The sequence below is a fragment of the Monodon monoceros genome, unplaced genomic scaffold (assembly GCF_005190385.1).
Source record: "Monodon monoceros isolate NGI ecotype Baffin Bay Population unplaced genomic scaffold, NGI_Narwhal_1 Super_Scaffold_4, whole genome shotgun sequence".
NCBI lineage: Eukaryota > Metazoa > Chordata > Mammalia > Artiodactyla > Monodontidae > Monodon > Monodon monoceros.
In genome coordinates this window covers 77,216,786-77,235,354 of record NW_021703781.1, presented here as the reverse complement: position 1 = coordinate 77,235,354, position 18,569 = coordinate 77,216,786, and the positions used below count along the sequence as shown (strand labels likewise).

At 49.4% G+C, this 18,569-nt stretch overlaps 1 protein-coding gene and 1 pseudogene across 9 annotated transcripts in view; one reads left to right on the top strand and one right to left on the bottom strand.

Moving 5' to 3' along the window:
* LOC114909030 overlaps nucleotides 1–6,644 on the top strand; it is a 35,617-nt pseudogene extending 28,973 nt beyond the window's left edge.
* The window catches only part of DOCK1 (dedicator of cytokinesis 1), a 528,766-nt gene that overhangs the window by 249,193 nt on the left and 261,004 nt on the right, over nucleotides 1–18,569 (bottom strand). The gene's annotated exons all lie outside the window — the stretch shown is intronic.

Here is an 18,569-nt window from a genome sequence, read left to right as displayed (position 1 = left end):
ATTTCATCTTTTTGGTGACTCAATTTCCAAATTCACACCTCAATTTTATTTTTTTTTTTAAAAACAAATTGATTTTCAAGTCGCTTCCTTTAATCTCCTGAAATAGCCAACCAATGAACACCAATGAGAAAAAGCTTTGTATGATCTGCCTCTGTCCCTGGAATGAAATGCATGTTCTGGGATATAAAGACCCCTCCCTTCTGAGCTCAGAAGCCTGGGAGCAGGGAGAGAACCCACCAGGGAACCGTCATCAACTGTACAGGGACTGTGGTCAACCTTGGCCACCTGCACCACATTCTAACCATACGCATTTTAACCTACCACACTGGGTTTTGTATTTTAAAAAAAAGGAAAAAGAAAAAAAGAACACTAAGCAACATTTAAAAACAAAATGTCTTGCTTTTCTTTGAATCCTATAAGAAGTTAAATTTGTATAAGAAATGTGTTAAAATATGTTTCCGTTTATTGCTTTAACTTTAGTTAAAGGTGCACTAGTATTAACACATGGGAACCCAGAAGTGAGCTTCTAAGGCCAGGTGCACGTCTAGAGTGTAACACTGCTCCAGAATGTGCCCAAACACAAATTAGGCAAATTGGAAACGGAGCTCTGCAACGTGACAGAGCAGTGGAATTAAAGTAATGGCCTATTTACTTCTCCAAGGATTCGGTAATACGAGGAAAAAAAAGAAATATTTATGAAAAACACAGAACTGAAAATCTGTGTGTGACCTTAGAGATCACCAAACAGAACCAGAGACTTTTTAAAATTCTGTACTCTTCCCACTTGGAACTTGGCGTTTAAGAACAAGATGCTTGCTTTCCGACGGATGGCAGCTGGCTACCTCATCACCCAGGGTCCACCTTACTAAGCAAATACATCTAGAAGACCATGGTAACACAGCGTCATGATACCTGGTCCCGGAAGAAACTGAGATGGTCTTCTGTGGTATAAACGGAACATGTATATTATGATGGATCCTTTTAATAGCAGGTATTCATCTTAGCAGGTATGCTAAGATCATTGAAATTACACTGGAGAAGCAAAAGGTGCTATCCAAGTTCGAGATGATTATGGCATATTGCTGTTTAAAAGTATAATTGATACAGTGATCAGATGACGTTTAGGGAATAAAGGAGAAACAACGCCTGGCCAAAACCACGCCTCAGTCAGCCTAGACATGTAACCTGCTTTATGAGGGCTTGGCATTAGCAGTTAACATCACTAGTCAGAATCTGTTCCATGACAGAGCCAAGATGGCACCACGAGAGCCTGGAGGGGTGAAGTGCACTCTGGACACAGGTAGCTGGTGTGGCCAGGAATGGACCTCGCTGGTTAAGGCCACTCCTCAAGTAGGACCATGATGTCTGACCAGTGCGTGGTACGAACAGGACAACACTGAATCTGTCCCTGAGCGAAGCTCAGATTGATACAAAAAGCATAAACCTGACTGGGGCAGTGTAGCATCGTGGCAGCTGGCAGTATTGGATTTGAATCTAGGCACCATCACTTCCTAGCTGTGCGACCTTGGAGAAATTACTTAACTTTTTTGTTCTTCCTCTGTGCAAAGAGTATATAGTTTTTGTTTTTGGTTTTTTTTTGCAGTACGCGGGCCTCTCACTGTTGTGGCCTCTCCCGTTGCGGAGCACAGGCTCCGGACACGCAGGCTCAGCGGCCATGGCTCACGGGTCTAGCCGCTCCACGGCATGTGGGATCTTCCCGGACCGGGGCACGAACCCGTGTCCCCTGCATCGGGAGGCGGACTCCCAACCACTGTGCCACCAGGGAAGCCCATGAAAAGAGTATATAGGAGCATCTATTTCATGGTTGTCTTGTGAGGACAACAGGAGATGTTGCACAGTTCACCAGGTACGTGGCATTCTGCAGAAACAGGACCAAGGAGGACCGTCATTTTCGTCAAATGGGGTTTGTGGAAGGAAGAGAGTGGACGAACGAGGGCTCCTTGTTTTTCTCCTTTTGCCCTATGTCCCCATCCCTCCTCCATGTCTGGTGAATCCCCAGGTGGGAACAGAAGGCAAACCAATTAATACCTCTGTCGGATACCCCACAGCAAGTGCTGCGGGGAGACCGCAGGCCTCCTTGATGCCCCACCCACACTGACCACAGGCTTTGTGTGCCCCAGGGCAGACGGCTCAAGGAAGGGTCACCAATAGTCTGGACACCAGCAAAGTGGGTTAGCAGAGCAGACACTGAAATTTGAAAGCAATTTTTTATCCCTTCTTGACCTAATTCTGGTCAAAGGTATCGTTCTTCAGCCGGCGTCAACTGCCTGCTTGACGAGGGGTTGACCTCGCCACGTCAGAGAGGCAGCCAGCATCACCAGCAGGGGTTAAGCAAAGCCCCTCACCTGCGACCTCACCCGGAAGAGATCTGCTCCACAGCAGATGACACTTGGATGATGAGAAATCCCCCACGGGCCCCTCACCCAGACTCACAAAATGAAGGCCAGGTAAATAAGGCGCAGGTGTTTATTTCTCAGCACACCCCCCTAAAGGAAAGGGGGCAGTAACGGACTTGGGGGAGGGGAAAGCCTCTGGGTTTGCAGAGCCCTGCGCACGAGGGGTCCTGAGCGGGGAGGGGAGAGTCAAAAGCAAATGCCCACTCTTCACCGTTTCTCACATACCATCGCCTCGGCTGCGTGGTGTGTTTAAGAAAACCTACCACCACTTTTGCTCTCTTTACAAATAAAACCATTCCATTTCCTACAGATAAATGAGATTCACAATGATGCGTTATAGAAAACCAGGAATTTCAACTCATCTGCGTGATGTTCAGTTTTTCGGAACCAAATTGTGTTCCAAGGCAATAACATCATCCCTGGTTGCTCACCGTGGAAGGGAAAGAAACTAGGGATGGGGAGAATCCCCAGTACTTGAGAAACACAGCTCTGATTCCCACCAGAAGGAAACATGGCTTTGTTGCCAGGACAATGGAAGAGCCACGGGCAAGGGACTTTACACAGAAGGAGACTCTTATGCGCAGAAAGTCAGCCCTGAAAGCGGGCAGTAAAGGCTTGAGCAGAATACGACAAAAGGGGTGATTCAGAAGGCTTCTCACTAGTCTCTGAGGCAAAAGATGAGGTCTGGCTGGAGCCCCTTTGAGTGCTATATCTTGTTCTTGAAAGAGAAAAGAAAAATGCCCTGATTTACCTGATCTCGCCCCTACAGGCTTAGGTCAACCCGAGTTCCCTCCCCTCCGCAGGGGCTGAGCATGGCTGATCTGTACCCACAGCTTCTGAACTGAAGGGTGAAACCTGCCATCACAGACACAGGCTCACCTCACTCGCTGCAGAACATGAAAGGACGGTAGGAAAATCATCTCCAACATGAACTCTACTGTGGTTGTGTATCCTGAGAGTCGAGCAGATGTCTAGGAGGAGCCTCCCAAGGAAGGATGCTCCAACATGCAGGTAATCAGAGCCTCACCCACAGCACCAGTGAGTCTGTCGACACCTCTCTTTCTCTGGGCTTGGGTTTTGGAGAGAAAGACACTTCGGAAGATACAAGCTAATTTCACTGATGGATAGATAAGCTGGTTCATTTAAAGGGATAGATTATTGGGGGAACTTGTGTGCAGACATTGCCAAGACGCAGGGATAATGCCCAGACAGAATGGAGGCATCCTGAAAAAAAGAGAACGTCTCGATGAACTTTTCCATAAGTACACAGCTGTGCAACCACCTGGTTCAAGATACACAGAAGGCAGTGTGACCCTGTATGACGAGTGTGCTCAAAGATAACCATCCTTCTGACATTTACCACCATCGGTAAATTTTTTACCCTCCTGGACTTTATTTAAATGGAATCATATGACATCGACAGTTGTGTCTGGCTTCTGCCGTCCAAGGTTTGTGAAGGTCACTCATGTTATCATATGCATCATCAATAACTTCCTTGCTGTGTAGTATTCCACTGTATGAATAAACCCCCCAATTTTTATCCACTCTACTGTTGACAGAGATTTGCATTATTTCCAGTTCGGAAGTCAGATGTACAATACTAATGAACGTTCTTGTACATCTTTGACTATATTCTTGTCTTCTTTAACGTGGAAATTGAGACCTCAAAATTTACTAAGCTGTAGGACTGCAAAGCCAGCAATTCTCTGCACAACACCTCCCCACATCCAAGAAGGAGGCAAACAAAGACACTCGGATATTTTCTTAATCATCTCTCTTGTACTTTCTTGTATTTTTATTCTTAGGCGCTTCTGCTTTCGGGAAATTCCACTTTAAAAGTAGCTATTTTTTTTTTGCCTTTGCCAGTCCATCTTTTCCAGCAAAAATCTGAAGCAAAAGGTAAGCACCCAATTTTTACCAAATTGATTCCTAAAATGAATCTACTTTCTATACCAACTTTTAACTCCTCTTCCGAAAGAACTAAACATGATCTATTCTACACCTTAAAAATACGCACACTTCCATCCATAAAAAATAATGCCATGGGGATCTGGGAGCAGGAAGATGGCTGAATTCCCTGTGTCCCCGGCCAGCCCCCAGCACAGCGTTTGCTTTAAAGATTAGAACATGATGTCGCATCAACTTCACCCATGTGGAATACCTCTCCACAGCCTAAGGTAAGGTGCGACAATGTCTCACCATTATTTACCTTCGTGAAGTTGAAGACTTGCCATTAAGTAATACGACAAATAGTTTTTTACTTCAAACAAGAGGAGGGAGGGGCTTCCCTGGTGGCGCAGTGGTTGAGAGTCCGCCTGCCGATGCAGGGGACACGGGTTCGTGCCCCGGTCCGGGAAGATCCCACATGCCGCGGAGCGGCTTGGCGCGTGAGCCGTGGCCGCTGAGCCTGCGCTCCGCAACGGGAGAGGCCACAACGGTGAGAGGCCCGCGTACCGCGAAAAAAAAAAAAAAAAAAAAAAAGAGGGGTGATACCAATAATTTTAATAGACTCGTGTCTACTAGATCTATGAACAACTAAAATAGTCTTGATGATATGAAAAAGGACAATTAAATCCTCCTCTTCATATTAAGTGGGTTTTCTAACCTGCCAATTACAGCTTTCCATTTTCTTCCCAGAATTATGCATCATGTGGATCACAAACCCCACTGTCCCTGGAGCTTGCCAGCTTCACGCTGCCACCTGTGGCTCAGCTCTGTTCTCGGCATGCATTTATGCATTTATGTTTATCTGTTTTCACTCATGGTCCCTAAAAATTTAGTTTTCCATTACCACCAGCACAATTTCAGGATGCCCTGGCAGCTTCATTTACAGTGACATGTTCAAGAGATGGAAGACAGATTTCGATGTTATGCATTAGCAATAAAGCATGATTTACAGAAAGTTGCCCAGACCACTGGGAGAGATTATTGAGCCCACAGTGGCAACAGCCCATCCCCGGAGGATTACGTTGCAGGCATCCATGGCAACGATCCCTCTCACCTGGCATTGAATGTCCCCAAGTCCTGCACATCCCCAATATCAGTTCCCTTCCAGGCAGAACAGGGGTTACAGGTTTCCCGGCTGCTCACACATCACCTGGCAAATCTCTCCAGCCAGCCCCCCCAGCGCCACTGCCAGCCAGAGAAGTAAACAGGCTGAAAATGAGCCTTGAAGAATCTAGGTTAAGAAAGGATAATAAAGAGCACGGTGACAGAGTTTGGATCCACAGGTTCTGGAATCCCTTCCTGGGAATATCTGGATGCCAAGGATTGTAGAGTTGTATCCCAAAGGATGAGAGAAAAGGAGATTTCAGGATGCTTTTCTTGTGTAATGCCTGGAAACATCACCCCAAGCATCCATGTACAGACAAATAAAGAATTTCGTATAAAGTGAGTTATAAAGAACTGACACTATATAAAGCATGGAGCTAGGCTCAATTCAACTCAGTGAACAAGGACCCAGCAATGGCTGAGTCCCAGGCACAGGGCTGGTGCGTCAGGGATGAGCAGGCGGGGTGTGTGCACCAGCAACTGTGTCTGAAGAGGTGCTTGAGTGAAAGGACGTCACCAACTGCCCTCCCAATTCATTCCCCAGAGCCTGGCACTGCCCTCCGATCTACCATTTCTCTGACTTTTCTTGGGAAATATTAAGTCTAATGAACGTGGCTACTTTCAGGCATGTTCAAAGAGAATGAACTTCAAGCCCCAAGCCTGAGACAATTTAGGGAGCCAGGTGACCCGCAGCTAGCTGGCTGTCTCATCGCAGGCACGGCACCAGGTTCTGCCAGGAATTAGCAAAGCCCCTGGGGCCAGGTGCTTTGAGCTCAGAGGACCTACTCATAGGTGGATTTGGGGGGCAGCGGGTGTAGCTCCTTGTGCCTCCCCAAGCGAGCTCCACTCTGGCCTGAAACTAACGCAGCAAGCGCTCTGGCCTGGCAGGTGGGTGGTGAGCGTCAGTGGAGGGGGAGGGTCTCGGTTAGGAGCAGCGGTGGCGCCGGCTCTGGAGTGTTCCTAAAGGTCAGCGGGCAACGGACGCCGCAGGCAGCCCCACTTGGGTCCCCAGGCCAGTCGCAACGACCCTGCCGGTCAGTCTCCACTTAAGGGGGTTTGACCCCGGGTTGGGCCCAAGGCAACGCGCCCCTGACCCTGGCCTTCACCGAGCAGCAATCCGCAGGTGAGGGGTCAGGCGCCTACCCCACGCGCTCCTGGATTTCAAAGCCCCGCTAGGCTGGGTCGGCCGGCACAGCAGGCGGCCATCGCGCGGGGTCCCCACCGACCGCTCCCGGTAAAAACCTAGGGGGCCCCGCCCTCCAGCTGCTCCGGAGGCGGCTCCAGCTCCAGGGTAGGCTCAACAAGTTCCTGGGCCGCGCAGCGCCGCCTGCAGCCCAGAAACCCCGAGGACGCGCCGCGGTAGAGCCCGGCGCGCAGGCGGCAGCCGCCGGCGGCTCCTTCCACCTCCTCCCCGGGCTCGGGCGTCGGCGGGCGGGGGCTCCTGCACTCCCGCCCGCTCCGCTCCCTCGGGTCCCCCCACCCCACGCACGCGGCCCGGTCCGGCCCGCGCCGCCCCGGCTCCCGCCCCGCGGGGCCCCGGGCTCCGCCCGCCTCACTGCCAGCCGGGCGCACAGGCGGCGGGCGCGCGGCTCCGGCGCCCTGTCCTCCGGCCGCCCGGCTCGGCGGAGTAGCTGGGACCCGGGGGCGGCGGCAAGGACTTCCCTCCCGCTGCCTCCCCGTCTCCGCCCCCGCCTCCCGGCCTCTGCTCCGAGATCTCGCCGTAGACAATCGCAGTAAATGAGGACATCGGAGGAGCACGGAGCCTGGTGGCTGTGGCTGCCTCCGCCGCGCCGCGAGCCAGCGAGCGCGCGGGCATCCCCGGAGCCGGCCAAGCCGCTGCCTCCCCGCGCGCGTCGCTGAGCCGGGCCGGAGGGACGCGAGCTGCGGCGCGGGGGCCGGCCGGGCCGGGCCGGCGGCCGTGGAGGGGGCGGGCGGCGGGCGCGCAGCCGGCCAAGTCTCCGGAGCCGAGCCTTCCTCCGCGCGAGCCCGGCGAGCCTCGCCGCGGATGCCCTGCCCTGAGTGCTGCGTGACGCGCCAGGCTTGCCCGGGTCCGCGGTGAGACATGCCCGAGCCCAGCGCTGCACCGACCTCGACTTATCTGTAAGCAGCCGAAGGTAAGCGGAGCCACGCGCGCCCTCTTCCCGCGCCCCGGCGCCCGCTGCACTTGGCCGCGGGCAGAGCACCGCCGGGACGGGCGCCGACCCTGGCTCGGGAGCTCGCACTCGCCCCCGAACGGGCTTCGCCGGGGACTCGGCGGCTCCCGGGGCCGGGACGCGCCAGTGCAGCCGGGAGCGAACCCGGCGGCGGGCGGCGGGCTGCGGGCGGGGGCGGGAGGTTACGCAACTGCATCTGGCATGGCCGGGTCGCCGAGCGGCGTCAGGCAACTTTGGCGACGGCCGGGGAGGAGCGGGGCTGCGGGGCTGCGATGTCCGTTCTAGACAAACGCCACAGCCTCGTGAGCGCCCGACAGCCCGAGCCAGGCAGAACTGGGGGGATCAGGGGGCGGCCGTGGCCCCGGCAGATTTCGAGGTTTTTAAGTCTTTTCCAAACTAAAGCGAACTGGCAAGTACGACTGATTAACTTCGGGGGCAAAAGTCCGAGTGGAGGGGCCCTGGCGCCGGCCGCGATGGAGAGGCGTGGGCAGAGCGAAGGCAGCTGCCCACGTGAAATGCCCGTCTCCTCCCGTGGCGCCAGGGCTCGCTCGGGTTGGCACCTTCCCGGGGCTGCGGGCCGGGGTCGGCGCCCGCGGGACTTCCGGGGGCTCGGCATCCCGAGTCAGACCGGGACAGGCGTGGGAAACCAACCAAGGCTGCAGACCGGGCTAAGCAGGCTTGCTGGCGAACCAGGGCAGGAGGGAGGAGGGAGCCCGCGGGCCGGCCCGGGGCCGGGCAGCGCCTGGAGCCCAAAGTCAAGAGCGAGAGTCTGCGTCTTGCTGGTTCATGCTCAGGGTTCCCGGCCGGCATCTCCGTCGTCAGGAAAAAGAGCCTGTCCCCATGACCTCAGCATTCTCGTAGCCCAAAATATGCCACAGGGAGATGGAGCTAGCGATAAGGGGATGCCAGGAGTGGGGGAGGAGAGGCGCATCTGGTGTAAATCGGGGAGGACCGGGTGCGTCTGGCTCATCTACAGAGCGGGGCCCTGCGCCCTCTCCTGCTGCAGGTCTGTGCCGGAGGGCTGGACGCCCGGTCGGGCCGCTGAACCATGAGCGGCAGTGAAGCCGTTGAATTTGACCTTGTCTGCTTCGGCGCGTAAATTCTGCGGAAGCATCCCGAGGTGAAGTGGCCAAGAGAGGGAAGGAACTTTGGGCCAGCCCTGCCTTGGCTGGGAACCCACGCGATCATTTCACAGGACTACAGCTCAGACTAGGAGGGTCCAGGCCGGCGCGTTTGGAGGTTTTCCCTTGGATGAGCACTAACCAGGAGGTTCCCTTTCCATTTGCCGGGGGACGGGGAATGTCAAGGTTACCGGACTAGGGATTTGATTGAAAACTACCACCCAGATCACCTGACCTGGGCCATTCCTGACGAGTGGTACACGTATGAAAACGCTTTACCCTCATTAAGCTTATGCTACGGATCCAGCAGAAAGTATAACCATCATTTCCCTCTGCAGAGGCGTAAAGTGCCGGGTTTTACGATTCACATTGTGTGCTATTTATTACATTCATATCCTGTTGAATGTTACTTTTCAAAGAAAAGTTCATATTCATCTTTGCCTTTTTTTTTTTTGCCAGAATGATTAGCAAACGTGCTGTCAGCTCAAAGGAAAAATGGAAGTCCTGCCATCTGCATGCCTCACCAGATATTAATAATTCACTATCTATGTTTACTACTTACATTAGATGGCACTGCTACTCAGGATGGTTTTATTACAGGAGCATTTGGAGAAAAAAATGTCTAGCGCAGCTATCACTAATTGCATGATTTTCCATAAATTACGTTAGCTACAGAGGGTTTGAGCTTTTCTTCACGAAATTCATCATTTCCTTAAAGATAGGACGATTCAGTTTAATTTCTTGGCTAAAGGAGGGGCCTCTACTTAAAGATGGGTACCCTTGAAAAGCAGAGGTTACCTTTAAATTTACTATAGTTTATTATTGTGATTAAGGCATTAGCTTTTACTTAACTCAGGCCCATTATCCTATTGAGACACACAACCACTGGTGATGACACAGGTTAATCGGGCCAAGGCTGGAAAGCTTTTGAAAGCCTAGGGAAAGTTGGGTTCTCTCTTAGTCTCTTGACTTTGGGGGCTTCTCTGTTCTGCCACATTTGTTTTCCCCACATGTAAGGTATTTCTTTTAGTTCTCCCTCTGTAGAGAAAAAAAAAAATTAAGTAAATAAGTAAATTAATGAAAAGACTTGGGCGTGAAAGGCACTGGTCTACGGGGAAGATTCCTGCACAAGGAAATAAGAAGTCAGAAAATAAAAATGATTCTCAGAATGAAGAGTTGAATCCAGCAGAGCAGTTGGACAGATGTGTTCACTTAGCTCCACATTTGTATTCTCTTGTCTGCTCTCACCCACGGCTGTCTCATTTAGAGCTACAACAACTGAACTCTTGTATGAGAAGCAGATTACTTATGTGGGGGACGGGCTGCTTCTCCATGATAAAGAAATCACAGCTACACTGCAAAGCGGCAGTCTTACGGGCCAGCATCAATTTAGGGGGGCAGTGACCGGGTCACCAGGACCAGCCCACCGGACCCCTGAGTAGGTGCACAGCAAGGCTGCTGCTTTAACCAATCAGAAGCTCGGGGAGCCACACCAATTATGCCTGCCTATTTAAGGCCAACCATGGTCATTTAGGGGCTATGGGGTCGCGATGATGCCCCAGACAAAACTGGCATTGTTATTTTAAACAGTTCCTTCATCACCAACTCCCTTAGCAACCTCTTCCCCTGAGTCCTTCATTCCCCAGCCAAGGAAATGAGCTGACATAATTTATGAAGCAGTTTCTTTTTAGTCTCCTCACATATTTGATTTTAATATTTCATTATGGAGTGACTGCAATACTTTAAAGCAAAATTTAGTATGACTGATATGACATGACAACACTCTTATTACCAGGGTATTTGCATACAAACATTTGGATAAGTCTTTAATATCTGGGCTAACCTATAACATAAATGTAGAAAATCCTTATAACTTTTAATCAGTGTATATTTAAAGTCTATTTTTCTTATATATTAAGGACAGAGCACAGAGACTTAGTGCCACATTGTGGGGGCCCTGCTGGGATTCACAGGAAGAGGCTGCTTAGTATTTAACAGTAAGCCGTACAAATTACAAGCTTGAGCCTTTGGACCGTGTATGATAACGTACCTCTTTCAGGTCCAGAGACCCTGAAATGTCTCCAAGCACCCAAGAATCTGACCTCTCAGATTGACAAAAAACATAACTTGGAGACATTTCCGGGTTCCAAATTCAATTCCTGATATAAACTCTTTCAGACGCCCCCTCTACCATAGGGGTAGGTGCACAGCAATATCACCATAAGCCACTGTGACATTCAGTATGGGTATGAGTCATACGTACTTGAGACATCGTTCACACCACAGTGAATGAGTTGAGGGGCTCTAAGGTAGACAAAGATATTAATTATCAAGCGACAAATCGCTGATGTAAATAAAAACAAAACACTTTAACCTGATGGCTCTGTGTCTTTCTGCTGAGTGCATAGTCCCAGCTCTAGTTGGGAGAGAAAGAAAATTAACTCGACTACAGAAAAGCAGATATTAAGGACAAGAAAGACTTAGGTTTCTAAATTATAAACGTTTTGGCTCACACCATATTTCCAAGGAGTCTGGAAAGAACAGTCTTCAAATATATCATTGCGAATATTGCTTCTGTAGAGTATTGAACTGATTATTCAAAGTATTGTACATCCACAGACAAGGTCTCTTTACCATGTCATCTTGCTATTAGGAACTGGAGCAAAAAAGGACGAAAGAGACTCACGTTTACACACTGAACCTTCACCCGAGTTACTCTATTATGGCCAAGACACGGGTGAAGAAACTTTTTGAAAAATCACAACAGCATAGCAAAAGGCTAGTCAAAGTTTATATCGCAGTTACTATAGAAACTTCCAATTCAATCCTTGATAATCTAGCCTCGGGCATAAAATGAAATAACTACAGCATATGAAAGACATGAGAAGGAGGATTTGGGATGCCAGAAATATTACAAGCAGCCCTGCAAATAAAAGTTACTCTCTCGCCTCACCAAGACTCCAGAGAGAAAAGGGCAGGAAAAGGAGGCTGATGGTCTGGGGGCCTCGTTTCAGCTGCTCAGTTAAGAAATCACCCTGGAGGTTCAGCATCTCCACTGTCAACGATAATGAAACTGACCAATTTTTGTTTGTGTTTCTAGGTCATCCCACCAGTGATGTGGGTCGCTCTATAGTGGTTGTTCCCTAGGAAGTATCCAGTGTTCGTCAATTGCCTATCTCTTTAGTTTTTCTGTGTGTACTTAGTAGTTAGACTCAGAACACCTCATATGATCTGCATTTTGCTCCCTGGAAGCTGCTTGCTTTTGTAGTAAGTGATTTTAGCATCCTTGGAAATGTAATGGAACTATTAAACCTGGACTTGATAATGGGCAAGCACTGGAAAGTAGACTGATACACAGATGGCTTGGTCCAGAAAGGAAGGCTGGTTTGTGGAAATGTACCCGACAGTAGCAACAGTGGCCATGGCAATGTGTGAGGCGTTGCAAGATGAGTGAGAGGTCCTCAAGAAGTTCAAGGGCAGGAGGGTGAGAGGAGGTGGGAAGCAGGCTCAGGAGAGGACCAGCGGTGTGCTGTGAAGGTTCCCAGGCAGGAAAGGGTAATGTCCTGGCTGAGACAAGGGTTGAGACTGGCCCCGTACACACAAATTCTGCAGCTTAAGCACAGCTGCCACATACTCAGAGCAAGAGACTTGTGTGGGAAGGGTTAGAAGTGACACTGGGGGGCTTCCCTGGTGGCGCAGTGGTTGAGGGTCCGCCTGCCGATGCAGGGGACGCGGGTTCGTGCCCCGGTCCGGGGGGATCCCGCATGCCGCGGAGCGGCTGGGCCCGTGGGCCATGGCCGCTGGGCCTGCACGTCCGGAGCCTGTGCTCCGTGGTGGGAGAGGCCGCGGCGGTGAGAGGCCCGCGTACCGCAAAAAAAAAAAGAAGTGACACTGGGCAAAGGTCTCGGGGTGAAGATCAGAGTGAAGAAGCAATTTGAAGTCAGTTAACACAGGAACAGGCAGGAAAGAAAGGTCCTGTGTTCACTGGCGATGGGTAACCACTGAATGTTTTGAACGATCACATACACTTCCAGAAGATTAAGTCTTGACAGCTAGAGATCGGCTGAGAGGGTGTGACAGGTGAGAATTAACTGGTAGCAAAGGTGACTGGTGACAGTGGGAATGGTATATAAGGGGGTGGCTGGGAGAGAGACATCCCCGGCAGCAAATCTTTATGACGTGGCAACGCGAAGAAGGCATTTAAAGATGCTACTAACCCAGGCAGACATGGTGGTTGAGGAATCAATGCAAACAGAGAAGCCAGGGAGCCGGCAGATTTGGGGGGAAAGATATGATTACTATTAGAAATTTGAACTTCAGTTTCCAACTGGAAATATTATTTTAAAAGGTAAGTTCTTCATCATTTCTGACTTCTTACAATGTCCATGAGATATACTCTCAAAGAGAAGAAAACTGGATCAAAGGATCCTCAACACAGAGAAATTCTTAAAGGACTAAGAATAGCCCTATCAAATAACAGGTGCTTCATGAATATTTAATGAGGCTATTAACAATAAACCTAGTCAGTGATCTTGCTAGAAATTCACAGACTCCAGATTGGACAAATTTTTTTTTCTTCCATTTCAAGTTGTTTTGAAGTAGGAATTAAAAGGAAGTCTTGTGAGAAGTTGCTAACAATGAAGACAGCTTCTGGAGATGGACAGTCCTTACATCTGGGCCACACAGTGATCAGGAAAGAAAAGAGGATCAAAGGTCTGGGGTTTTCCACCCCCCAAACTCAACCTTATTGAGTTTCCTTTGGTAAAAGTTCACATGAGTAGAAGCTGAGTTTTTAAAGAAAGAATGTCGGCTCTCCCTGGTGGCGCAGTGGTTAAGAAGCCACCTGCCAAGGCAGGGGACACAGGTTCGAGCCCTGGTCCAGGAGGATCCCACATGCCGCAGAGCAACTAAGCCTGTGTGCCACAACTACTGAGCCTCCAAGCCACAACTACTGAGCCCGTGCGCAACAACTACTGAACCTACACTCTGGAGCCCGCGAGCTACAACTACTGAGCCCGTGCACCACAACTACTGAGCCTGCGCTCTAGAGCTGCGAGCCACAACTACTGAGCCTGCAAGCCACAACTACTGAGCCTGTGCTCTAGAGCCACGAGCCACAACTACTGAGCCCATGCACCACAACTACTGAGCCTGCACTCTAGAGCCACGAGCCACAACTGAGCCCATGAGCCACAACTACTGAGCCCGTGTGCCACAACTACTGAGCCTGCGCTCTAGAGCCACACGCCACAACTACTGAGCCCACGTTCGAGAGCCACGAACCACAACTACTGAGCCCGCGAGCCACAATGACTGAGCCCGTGCACCACAACTACTGAGCCTGCGCTCTAGAGCCGCAAGCCACAACTACCGAGCCCACGTGCCACAACGACTGAAGCCCGCACGCCTAGAGTCCGTGCTCCGCAACGAGAAGCCACTGCAATGAGAAGCCCATGCACCGCAATGAAGAGTAGCCCCCGCTCGCCACAACTAGAGAAAGCCCGCGTGCAGCAACGAAGACCCAACACAGCCAAAAATATATAGATAAATAAATAAAAGTTAAAAACTAAAGCAAGAAAGAATGCGTCTAAGTTTAGTGACCTAGTGTTAGAGTGAAAGAAACAAGGGAGGAGAACAGGATGGATGATGACTCTATTTCGCCTCAGCCCAAGAGAGTAAACGCTCTTCTACCCCAAATGCTGACATTTTGGGGTTGAAAGGAATTTTCACTTTACCAAAATACCGGAGAGTTCACTGGGTCAACCCAAGACCACCAGAAGACGTCTGGTCTCTTAGCCTTGACCCCACCTCTCAATATGATGTCATGACATGTCCACTCCATTGGTTTTTGTGCCAGACCCATCAACGTAGCACTTCTGTTCTAATCAATACCAGAGTGGCTCATAAAGACTTGGGGTTTTTTTGTTTGTTTCTTTTTTCCTTGTTGAAATTGCATGGCACAAACAAATAGACAACTAGTTCCCCATTAGTCATGCACTTAAGACTCACCTAGCTTGTAGAAGTGTGCCGAGGAATCACTCCCAAGAAGAGTTCATACCACGTGCAAGCGTGGAAAGTTTGAAATTTTAAAAATGTTAAAAAAGATAAGTTGCTCACTTTAAAACCATATTTTTCATTTGACTTCTCAGGCCATTGAAAAACCCCATGATAGCTGATTTTCTCAAGTATTCACTGTCTGTCTGTTTTCAAAGTAGTTGTTAGTTCAGTGGCTCCATAAAAGTATTTTCCATTCTTGTTTGTTTTGTCTTTGCTATTTCTATTTGTCTCCATGTATACTATTTACTCTCCTCTAAGTATGTCTCTGCTTTATTTATTGTTTCTATCAGATTTTCTAGTGTGGCAAAAATCCCCAAGGGTTAGGCTAAACGATGGAATTTATCACATGGTTGGCAACACTGGGTCTATGAAAATATCACCTGCTCTTGTTGGGAGGGGAAGCTTAGGGGAGGCATCGCTTCTCGATGGGGCATGATCTACTGCTGAGTGAGTGGTAGAGAATGGACTGGAATCCAGGGCCCCTGGCTCTCAATTCATTCCTAGTGACCATTTAAATTCTATTTACATCAAAGCATCACATCAATTCTAACTCTAGATCTAAAGATTATGTGAAAATGACCACTGGCATGCCCTGTTTTCAAGTAAAAACCTAGGACAACTATATACTTCTTTTTTAATTTTTTTTACTTATTTATTTTTGGCTGCGTTGGGTCTTCATTGTTGCGTGCGGGCTTTCTCTAGTTGCGGGTGGGGGCTACCCTTCATTGTAGTGCACGGGCTTCTCATTGAAGTAGCTTCTCTTGTTGCGGAGCATGGGCTCTAGGCATGCGGGCTTCAGTAGTTGTGGCACACGGGCTCAGTAGTTGTGACTCGCGGGCTCTGGAATGCAGGCTCAGTAGTTGTGGCGCACGGGCTTAGCTGCTCCATGGCATGTGGGATCTTCCCGGACCAGGGCTCAAACCCATGCCCCCTGCATTGGCAGGCGGATTCTTAACCACTGCGCCACCAGGGAAGTCCAACTGTATACTTTCTAATCAGCCAAAGTGGAAACCTAACAAGTGGTTCTCAAACCTGTTTCTCTCAAATAACATATCCAGTGTCATCTACACCCATAACGTATTTGTAAGTGCGTTCTCCTTGTCAACAGCACTTCATCACCAGCAGCAGCATCGCCAGGACCACATACTGAGGGCTTCACAGGCACCAGCCTCCTGAGCCCGCATCACAGGATCAGAGCACTGAGAGCCATGTCCAGGGGACACTGTCCACACCTGCACCCCCAGTTCTGCCAGTTACTATCTGGGTGATGTGGACACAGACTCATTTCTCAGTGCTTCAGTTTCTCCACCTTTTAAAATATGGTAACTCCTCCTTTAGAGAGTATTTGGAGAATGCAGTGTAAGAACTTGGATAAAGTACAAAATGGTACCTAACCCAGGCCAAGCAGGATAGAAACATCAGCTTACCTTTACTTGCCCAGGTCATATAACATGCTCAGGATTCTGGGCTAATGTGTGGAAGTGCCAGAACTCAAAGCCAGGCAGTCAGTCTCTAAAGCCCAGTTCTTAAGCGCCGTGTGATACGACATATCCAGGAATGACCAGGACAAGAAAAGACTAGAATGAGTCTAGTCTACAGGGATGAACTTGTGTACCCCCCCCTTGCTAACTTATAAAATCCTACATCTAAATCATTCACTGAAAAGCACTGGCACTAATAACTGATCTCCAACCCCAGATCCCTGGTGAGAAGAGCTGTCCCCACCCACGGAATTCCTAGGAAGGGGCAGAATCCTAGATGTGCTGCATCCCCAACCGGAATCATCCAAAGAAACAAAGATGTGAATGTGTCATATTCCTGCTATGGACCTGCCAGGTGACAGTTTACCTGGAATTCGCCGCTTGATAATTAATCCACATTGCAAAAGACCTGTATTTTAAACGATGACGATGACAGGTCACTAATTGTCCCTCTCTGTGGAAGGGGAATCCACGCCCACTGCTGCTCCATGAACAGAGCCATGGAAAGCCCACTCTGCTGGCCTCAACCTGGGCTGTTTGGTGATCGGCAACCCTTGGCTGAGTCCCAGGTTCATTCTAGAAAAACTAGAAGGGGACGGCTCTGCTTGCCCCCCTGAGACATCGCTCATTCATCCCTTCATTCGTTAAATATTTATGGGTACCTTTTATGTGTCACATGTAGCTCCAAGCTTCAGGGATACAGCAGGAAATACAAGAAAATGAGGGGAACAAAACAAGACACGGAGACCAGTGGTTCTTCATCCTGCATGCATTATCAAAATGATCTCGGCCACCCTGTCACCAGTTTCCCCAGAAATTCTGACTACCTGGACTGGGCTGGGGACGAGTATATGTATTCTAGAGAGTCAGGCCCAAGGATGGAGGCCTTGAGGAAGATGCATGTTCTCCTACTTCCTCTGGGATGAGCACAGCCTCCCTTCGGATTCCTTTCCCCTACGTGGCCAGAAAGGCTGTCTTTATTAAAAACAACAACAACAAAAGTTGTAAAAGGTACCACTTCTTCAATGCTGTGCTCTCCTCCAAAGTTTCAAGAAAGCCAAGTATAGAGGGGTCGTTTGAAGTTTTAGGAAGACTTATGTTTTCCTTTAAAACAGTATTTTTAGGATTCTGATGGGCGCAGAGAGTCATTTCAGGATCGGCAGTACTGCTTACGCACAATGACGCTAACCTCTTGAACCTCCACAGTCTTACCCCTCTGTTCTCTCACCCTTTACCACAATCCCTGTGAAGGAAGAGAGCATCAGTTCCAGCAAGGTGCTTAAGAGAGATTAAAAGACAGAAGCAGAACACAGAAACGTCAGCTTAAAATGTGATTATTCATTCAGTTTAACACTTGTGTTCATTGTGTGTTGGGTGCTTCATAAAATGTGAAACTGTACGATGGTCCCGCCTCAGTTACCTGTCCTTGGCTTGATTTTTGTTTTGCCCTGGGAGGAACTGTCCAGCTCCGTTCTGGATGGGAGGAGAAGGGTTGCTGCAGCTGCCTGAGACAGAGCAGTGGGAAAGCTGACGGTAGTGGCTCTGGTCCATCAGAACGATCTGTGCCTCCATCCCCAGTTAATAGCACTCAGGATGTAATGCCCTCTGCCTGAACTGGCTTCCCTGAGCACCTCCCCTTCCTCTCCTGTGTCTGTCTGTGCAGTTCTAGCATTCACTGTTCCCCTCACATTCTCCCTCTCATTTTATTTCCCCATTTCCCTTTTCCTTCCTCCCCATGTTCATCACAAACAGTAGCGTAGAATTATATTTCTAACTACTGATTTTATTTATTGAGTGGACTTTTATACTTTATGTTCTCATTTCAAAGTAAGGAAAAATGAAAAGCTATTTATTTCATTCAACACCTTTGGGCCAAAACACGCATGCTCTGAAGTAACTCAATGCAATGGTGTGATTCCCAACCCTCTATTGATTCCCACCCCCACCCCCACCCCCGCCCCCGCCCCCGCCCTGAAAGGTCAGGGGTTCTTCCTCTATAGCAAAATCTAGAGTCCAATTAGAAGGCTGAGATTACACCGATTCCACGCTCTCTAACAATGTTTATGTTATCCCAAGCTATTGAGATTTTTGAATTAAATTCTTAATTTATTCTGCCATGACCACATCCCACTCCCAAGGAGGAAGCCGGGCAGTGTAAGAACAAGCCTGCTGGTCACACTTACTATACCAAACATGTTGTAAGGGCCCCAATAAACTTTATGATTAAATATAAAACATACACCGCTTCTGAACCATCTACTCATTTTTGTGAGTGTGTGTGTCATCTCG